The sequence below is a fragment of the Orycteropus afer genome, unplaced genomic scaffold, assembly GCF_000298275.1.
Source record: "Orycteropus afer afer isolate SDZICR_OR568_19922 unplaced genomic scaffold, OryAfe1.0 scaffold00201, whole genome shotgun sequence".
Classification (NCBI taxonomy): domain Eukaryota; kingdom Metazoa; phylum Chordata; class Mammalia; order Tubulidentata; family Orycteropodidae; genus Orycteropus; species Orycteropus afer.
This window is the reverse complement of record NW_006921788.1, coordinates 352,509-361,469: the sequence shown is the minus strand read 5'-3', so window position 1 is coordinate 361,469 and position 8,961 is coordinate 352,509.

Sequence of the window (8,961 nt, the reverse complement as noted above, 5' to 3'; positions counted from 1 at the left end):
CCACCCCTTCCTCCTGCTCTTCCGGCCTGCTACTCTGTGCTACGCCCGTGCTTACCTTGCTCCCGAAGACCTGGCCCCTCTCAGTAGGGTAACAAGGGAACGTGTTCAGTGCAGATCAGTGAGTAAGCACAAGTGAGTAAGTGTTGGTGAAGAATACTAAAAATACCATGGACTGCCAGAAGAACGAACAAATCCTGGAAGAAGTGCAGTTGGAATGCTCATTGGAAGCAAGAATGGCCAAATTTCATCTGACCTACTTTGGTCATGTTATCAGAAGGGACATTTCTCTGGGGAAGAATATCGTTTTTGGTAAAGTAGAGGGTAAGTGAAAAAGCAGAAGACCCTCAACGAGATGGATTGACAAAATGGCTGCAATGGTGGGCTCAAGCATAACAAGGATTGTAAAGATGGCACAGGACAGGGCAGTGTTTCGTTCTGTTGTATGACTCAGAGCCAACTCAATGGCAACTAACAACAATAACATACTTTGTTCTGTATGTCTGGATTTTACAGGAGCCCTGTAGTGCTGTGGTTAAGGTGCTCAGCTGCTAAACAAAAGATCAGCAGTTCAAACTCACCAGTTTCTCCACAGGAGAAAGATGAAACAGCCTGCTTCCATAAAGATTTACAATCTTGGAAACTCTGAGACAGTTCTACCTACTCTGTCCTATAGGGTTGCTATGAGTAGGAATCAACTCAATGGCTATGGGTTTTTTGAGTTTGAATTTTGTGACTTACTCAATTTTTAGATTAATTTCATATTTGTACCGCACTAGAATTTATCATAGTACCAATGGAAAAATTTAGAGAATTACACCATTCTAGATCTGAAAAGAGCCTATAATGTCCTTTTACAGATGAGGAAAATGGTGCCTAGAAAGAAGTTCCTTTTTCAAAGTCTTATGAGATTTTATTGCACAGATAGTTTATGTCCCAAGTCTCCTAATTCCTACCAAGGTTTTGTTCTCTGTGTTATGCTGAGTTCAGGTAAAGTATTATATTTAAAATAGTGCATAGAAAACTATCTTTATCATGGATGCTGAAGGTACTTTTTATATTAACAATAAATTCTATTTGATGACAATATTTCAAAGTATGTATCTATGTATATGAAGTCCCTGGGTGGTGAAAATGGTTAATGATGCAGTGTAGTAAATTTCTTAGTGTGGCTTTTCTACCCATAAATCTTTGTAAACTCTGTGGTGGAATTTGCTGTGAGCAACTGAGGAACTTCTGACTGTAAAAGTTATCCACCTGGGGTAATTCTGTTGGGAGCAGCACAAAGTAATGTTCTGGGAAGTTCGCTCTCTTTCAGGTGCTTAGAATTCTGATGTGATGATTGGTTAGTTTGGCCACTCTGTCAGGCTCAAAAGGAGGCCTCCTAAAGGGAGAAGAGGTCTCTCTCTGACTGCTGGCTGGGAAGGGCGTGCTGCTGAGAGAAATGTACTCCTGAGAAACAAGCGCTACTGAGAAAGAGACACCAAGAGACACTCTTTGCTGAGAGAGACACCAAGAGACATGCACTGTTGGGAGAGAGACCATTGGCTGAGAGATGGTGGGCCAAGAGAGACTGAGCATTGTTCCTAAACTTGAATTGTAGCCTAGTGCTTCCCTAATAAACTGCATAATCTGTGAGTTCTGTGTGGCCACTGCAGTGAATTATTGAACCCAGCAGAAAGGTGGTGAGTGCTGCAGGAGGAACAGTTGGTGTCAGGGTTGGTGAAAGGGCTGGAGGGAGGCAGCATGTCTGGCCTCACAGGAATAGGCTTTGGGATACTTATGGTAATTCTGTCTTCCTTTTGTGCAGTTAGAGGAGGTCAGAAGATGTGGCCTTACTGCCTTTTTAGCAATGTACTTGTCTGCTAACTGAAAGTTTGGAGATTTGAGTCTACCCAGAGGTGTCTCAGAAGAAAGGCCTAGCAATCTACTTCTAAAAAATTCAGCATTGAAAACCCTAGGAAGTACAATTCTACTCTGATGCACATGGGGTTGCTATTAGTCAGAATCAACAAGAAGTAACTGATTACATGTTGTATTTAGTGCATACATATATATGTATGTCTATATGTATATGTGTATAAACTTACATAAAACCTTAAATTCAGATGTAGATTATCCACTTTTATTTCAAAGATCACATCTTTCCACAAAAACCACATGTGTCATTCCCATGGAGAAGTGCATCAGGTGATTTACGCACCACCAATATGCCTTCTGTCAGCCCATGATTGTTAGGGGCACAAGATGAAACTTCTCAAACTGACAGTTGAGAGTCATAAAATACAGTTACATTTAATTTCTTTTTTATAATGAGATGTTAAAGCAAAAAACAAAAGATAATTAAAAACACAAAGAAAGAAATTTTTAGACAAACAAAAGTACTAACACCTTCTCTTGGCTTATATTCACTCTTGGGAAGTTAACTTTACATATTTGATTTTTTAAAAAAGAAGATGAGGAGGAGGATACTTTCATTAAGTGACATTTCTGTATCTTCTGGATAACCTTGAGTTAGCCAGAGAAAATGTAGTGAAGGGAATAGGTCACCAGTATCTCCCCTTAACGTAAACCAAAACCCATTGCCGTCAAGTCAATTCCAATTCATAGAGACCCTATAGGACAGAGTAAAATTGCACCACAGGGTTTTCAAAGCTGTAATCTCTAGGGAAGCAGACTGCCATATCTTTCTCCAGCAGAGCAGCTGGTATATTCAAACTACCAACATTTTGGTTAGCAGTTGAGCATTTAATCATGGTGCCACTCTTTACATACCAGCAACCAAAGCAAGATACTCTCATGTGTCAATATGGGCTAGAGGCTGTTTCCTGATTTCTGCCTGGGATACCAGCTCTTCCTACTCTCATGTCAAGTGCCTCAGGCAGGCCCCCACCCCTGTTTTAGGACTGGATCACGGGGCCCTGGCTTATGCCAACCAGTGCCCTATATAGCCCTTAAGGTTAGCTCAGGAATGGACACATGAACCCATGAGAGCCAAGTGGCCACCATGAATCCACAATATTGCATTACCATTAACACCAAACACCAGGCTACAGAAAAATACATCAACACCTGAGAGGATCAGATGGGGGTCAGTGAACAGAGGTATACTCTAGACCAAGGATAGATTCAGCTGAGGCTAATCTTGCACAAACACCAGTGATACAAAATACCTGCAGTCCTTACAGAAACAATAGAAGACAGACAGAGAGTAATCCCTCACAGACACCCAGACACTATGGCAGAGAGATCCAATAGATCTGCTGGCTCAGGACCATAGTACTGGGGACACCAGACTCAACTGGCACAACAAAATACATAAAAGCTTTGTTCCACATTCTACATTGGTGAGTAGTGACTAGGGTCTTAAAAGCTTTCAAGCGGCCATCTAAGATGCAGCTAATAGTCTCCATAGAACATGATAGCCCTCGAGACCAAAAGAACTAGATGGTGCCCAGCTACCAATGCCAACCACTCAGGAAAGGATCAAATCTGGAGATCATGGATAGAGTGCGAGGAAAAAAATGTGGAACAAAATCCAAAAACTCAATAATGACTGAGTTACTGGTCAGATGAAATCTGATGAGGCCCCCAATACTATGGCCCTGGAATATGTTCTGCACCTGGAATAAAACACACCCCCAGGGGCTGGCTTTCAGCCCAATAGTTAATAAGATGTACACACAGACCACTCAATCCAGTATGACGCACCCACATACTCTATGGTAATACATCCCTTAGAACAATAGACCACGGGGCACCAGAGCACCAACATCCAAATTGAGAAAATGCAGGACAAACAGGAGTGCATAAATATGAGGGGCACAGGGGGAGGGTTACAAGGTAGGGAGGGGAGGAGATTGGGTTAGGGTTGGACATGGCGAATGGGGAATGAAACTAATTGTACACATAACATTGAATGTAAAACAAGCTATTGAAATAAATAAATAAAAAAAATGGAGCTGACGTAGGTAGAAGCAGAGTGAAGAGAAGTGAGACAAAATCATAACGTTAAAAGTATGATGTTTCTTTGTTTTAAAGGTCAAAAGTGTCAAGTATTTATAAGTTCCTATCATTCAACCTAATTGATTCTGATGACCATGGGTTGAGCTTTGACCTGAAACCAGCTCTGCCCCTATACTTCTCAGTCACATAAACTGATAAATTTCCCTATTTATAAGCAGGTTTGTATCCTTTATTTATTTACTTATTTAATTCCTTAAAACAAAATCAGTCCATCTTCCACAAAGCTGATATCTTTTGTGAAACAAAACAAATCATAGACACAGATATGGGACTAGAGGGGGTAGGTGAGATGGGAGAGTGAGAAAGAGGGAGATGAGAGATCAGGAGGTGCTCCTTCTAAATGGCTTCTGCTTGATAGAACATATGCTCAGCAGAGCAGCATAGAAAAGTAGACTTTAAAATGCAGGTTGTTGTCATGCAAATAGCATGTCAGGCAGAGCCAGAAGCAGGCAGAGGGTCTCTTAATTTCTTAGCTTATTTACTTCAAGTACACCTATAACATATGGTCTGAGGAGGCCAGGGCCCCTGTAGTTTGCAGAACAGTGGTACTGGAAAAGAGAGCTGCACAGAAAAACACTGGCAGGAGATCTGCAGAGGGCTCTCCTTGAGCATACATTCAGCAGAATGCTGGCAAACACACACACGTGAGAAAACTACTCAAGGCTGGATTAAGACCCAAAAGGATTAGAGGAAGTGTGCCCACTGGGTGTTCACACAAGGCTGGGAATAGTGCCTGGTTTCAACAGCCAAATGGAGAATATTCAGAAGGGCTTTGCCTCCCTAGAGAGTTGGATAACTAAAAGGGAGGACAGGACAGTTGATGAATTCAAACTATGGTGCTGGTGAAGAATATTGAATATACTGTGCACTACTTCAAACAAATCAGTCTTAAAAGAAATACAACCTGAATGTTCCTTAGAAGAAAAGATGGTGAGACTTTAGCTTGCTTACTTTGGAGACACATGAGCAGGAAAGACCAATTGCTAGAAAAGGACATCAAGTTGTTAGAAGGTCAGTGAAAACAAGGGAGACATTCAATAAGATGAATTGACACAATAGCTGCAACAATAACACAAATAAACCAACAAACATGAAGATGGCACACGACAGGGAAATGTTTTGTTCTGTTATACATAAGGTTGCTGTGAGTCAGTGTTAACTTGAAGGCAACTAACAATAACATATATATTTTTGGTACTATTTAACAAATCTTAAAAGCTGAGTCTCAGAATAAAGCTCAGTAATATTTGTACAAATATGAAAATTTGCAGCATCTGGCAAGATGAAACTCACAGCATCTGGTGTTCAAATGAATATTATCAAGCATGGAAAGGTACACAAAAACACAACCCAGAAAAATCAATCTGTCTGACTCAGAAATGATACTAATAAAAACCAAATCCACTGCCATCAAGTCAATTCCAATTCATAGTGACCCCCATTGGGTTTCCAAAGCTGTAAATCTTTATGGAAGTAGATTGCCTCATCTTGCTCCCATGGAGTGGGTTTGAACCGCTGACCTTCTGGTTAGCAGATAAATATCTCACCTACTACACCACCAGAACTCCTTCAGAATTGGCATAGATGTTAGAATTAGCAGACAGGAACATTAGAATAATTGTAACTATACTCCAATGTTTAAGAAGTGCAGTACACACATGCTATCTGGTTGTCATGTGCCGTCGAGTCAGACCTGACTCATAGCAACCCCTCCTTGGGTTTCTGAGGCAGTATCTCTATGGAAGTAGATTGCCCAACCTTCCTTCCAAGGAATGGCTGGTGGATTTGAACTACCAGCCTTCTGGTTATCAGTCAAGTGCCTTAGGTACTATGCCACCAGAGCTCCTTAGTACAGACATAAAATGTTTCTTTAAAAAAAAAAAAAAAAAAAACACTGAATTTCTAGTAATATTTTGTTTTTAATGTCTGAAGAAAAACAACACTTGATAGAATTAATGGCAGATGAGATTTGCAGAAGAAAAGATTAGGGAATTTGAAGCTTAATTAGAGAAACTATGCAGAATACCACCTCAAGTGGTTTAATGTGGGAAATCAGAATCCTCAAAGGAGAAGAGGGTGGCAGCAATATGAAGGGACAGAAAAAAAAATTTTGAAGAGTAAAGGTTGAATTTTTTTTCCAACTTTGATGAAAAATATAAACACACAGACCCAAGAAACTCAGTGAACTCTCAAGCACAATAAACTTGGAAAAAAAAAAAAGTACACCATAATCAAATTGCTCAACACATACGTAAAGAGAAAATCTTAAACACAGTCAAACAAAAAATATATTATCCATGTAGGTACAAAGATATGGACTCTATAAGATTTCTCACCATGTGAGAAGACAGTAAAGCATCATCTTTAAAATTCTGAAAGAAAAAAAAATACCCTCACAACCTGTAATTCCATACCTAGCAAAAACATCTTTCAAAAATAAAGGTGACACAAAGACTTTTTCAGACATAGACAAGCTGAAAGAATTCATCAGCAGACATGCATAATACGAAGTATTAAAGAAAGTCCTTTAGACAGAAGGAAAATGATACCAGATGGAAATGTGAATCTATGTACAGAAATGAAGAGCAATGGAATTGGTAATTAGATAGTTTATTACATATGAATAAACTTCAATAAAGTTGTTAAAAAATAAAATCCTATAGGTAAATAAAATTTGCTTAATTTTCATTACATATCAACTATGTTGTTTGTATCATTGTTAGGTGCCATGGAGTCAGCTCTAACTCACAGAACAACAGAATGTACAATAGAATGAAACACTGCCCAGTCCTGTGCCAGCCTCAAAATCCTTGCTATACTTGAGCCCATCATTGCACCCAATGCATCAGTCCATCTCATCGAGGGTCTTCCCCTTCCTCCCTGACCCTTCACTTACCAAGCATGATAAGAGGATAGTCTTAGCCTCTTATCTTCTCCAGAGGATACTCCATTCTGACAACATGACCAAAGTAGGTGAGACAAATTCTGGCCATTCTCACTTCCAAGGAGCTTTCTGGCTGCACTTCCTCCAGGATAGATTTGTTTGTTCTTCTGCCAGTCCACGCTATTTACAGTATTCTTCACCAGCACCACAACTCAAAAGCATCAACTCTTCTGTCTTCCTTATTCATTGTCCAGCTTTCACATGCATATGAGGTGATTGAAAATACCATGGCTTGGGTTAAAAACAAAACCAAACTCACTGCCATTGAGTCAATTCCACCCACAGCAACCCCTCCTTGGGTTTCTCAGGTGGTATCTCTATGTAAGTAGATTGCCCAATCTTCTTTCCAAGGAGTAGCTGGGTAGATTATGGAAGTAGATTGCCTCATCTTGCTCCCATGAAGCAGCTGGGTTTGAACCGCCAGCCTTCTGGTTACCAGTCAAATGCCTTAGGCACTACACCACCAGACTTTAGTCTTCAAAGAGACATCTTTGCTCTTCAGCAATTTAAACAGGTCTTTTGCAGCAGATTTGCCCAGTGCAACACAACATCTGATTTCTTGACTGCTGCTTCCATTGGTATTGATTGTGGATCCAAGTAATATAAAATCTTTGACAACTTCAATCTTTTGTCCATTTATCATGATGCTGCTTATTTGTCTAGTTGTGAGGATTTGCATTTTCTTTATGCTGAGGTGTAATCCATACTGAGAACTGTAGTCTCTGATCTTCATCAGTAAGTGCTTCAAATCATCTTCATTTTCAGCAAGCAAGATTGTGTCATCTGCATATGGCAGGTTGTTAATGAGTCTTCCTCCAATCCTGGTGCCACATTCTTCTTTACATAGTACAGTTTCTTGGATTATTTGCTCAGCATACAGATTGAATAAGTATGGTGAAAGGATACAACCCTTCCTGATTTGAAGCATGCAGTATCCCCTTGTTCTGTTTGAATGACAGTTTCCCACTCTATGTACAGGTTCCTCATGAGCACAATGAAGTGCTTTGGAATTCCCATTCTTCTCAATGTTATGCATAATTTGTTATGATCCACACATTTGAATGTTTTTTTGCATAATGAATAAAACACAGGTAAACATCTTTCTGGTATTATTTGCTTTCAGACAAGATCCATCCGACATCAGCAATGATACCCCTTGTTCCACATCCTCTTCTGAATCTGGCTTGCAGTTGTAGAAGTTCCCAGTCAATACATTGCTATATGCTTTCTAATATAAACTACATTCTTGATAATTTCTATATTGAGTATATCAACATTAATTAGATATATTCCTTGTCCTAGAATGTCTTTAAGACCACAATGAAATAAGACCATAATGAAAAGGTACTAATAATTAAAAAATAGTTTATAGCTAACAAACAAACGAACGAACAAAAAATAGTCAAGTTCCTTGAGCTTATTCCCCAATTTAGATGCCAAAAACAAAATGAAGGCTCAGGTTCTATTTCTTGTATTAAATGCATATTCAGATCCCCTTTCTTCCTCTTCTTTAATATTTGCTACCATTATTAAAGATAATCTTTCTTTTCCATTTGTCCTTCAAAGTCCTTTACTTTGGTAAAAGACCTTATTCATTATTTTTCCCTAATGTGAACAAGATTAAAAACCACAAACTCTGTCCTTCTCAAGTCTGATATCAGATCTCTGCTAGCCCCTTAGTTCCAGCAGCAATTAGCCCAGAGTCAATGTTTTGTTCTTTAAAATGAACTTCCTAAATAGGCTTCCCCTAGGAATCTTAGCAACACAGATTTTCTCACTTCATCTCATTGTGTGACCTCTTCTAAGAAAACTTAATGTATGAAAATAAAAATTTACAGAACTTGCAAATTGAAGGTTGATTATCTGCATTAGAAAAGACTCAAGAAGAATTACTTCAACTTTTTTTTTTTTTTTTAATAGTTTTCTTGACAGAAAGACTAAGATGAGCTGATGGCAGGGAAAGGAGAGATTGTAAAACTGCCAGAGGTTGAGGA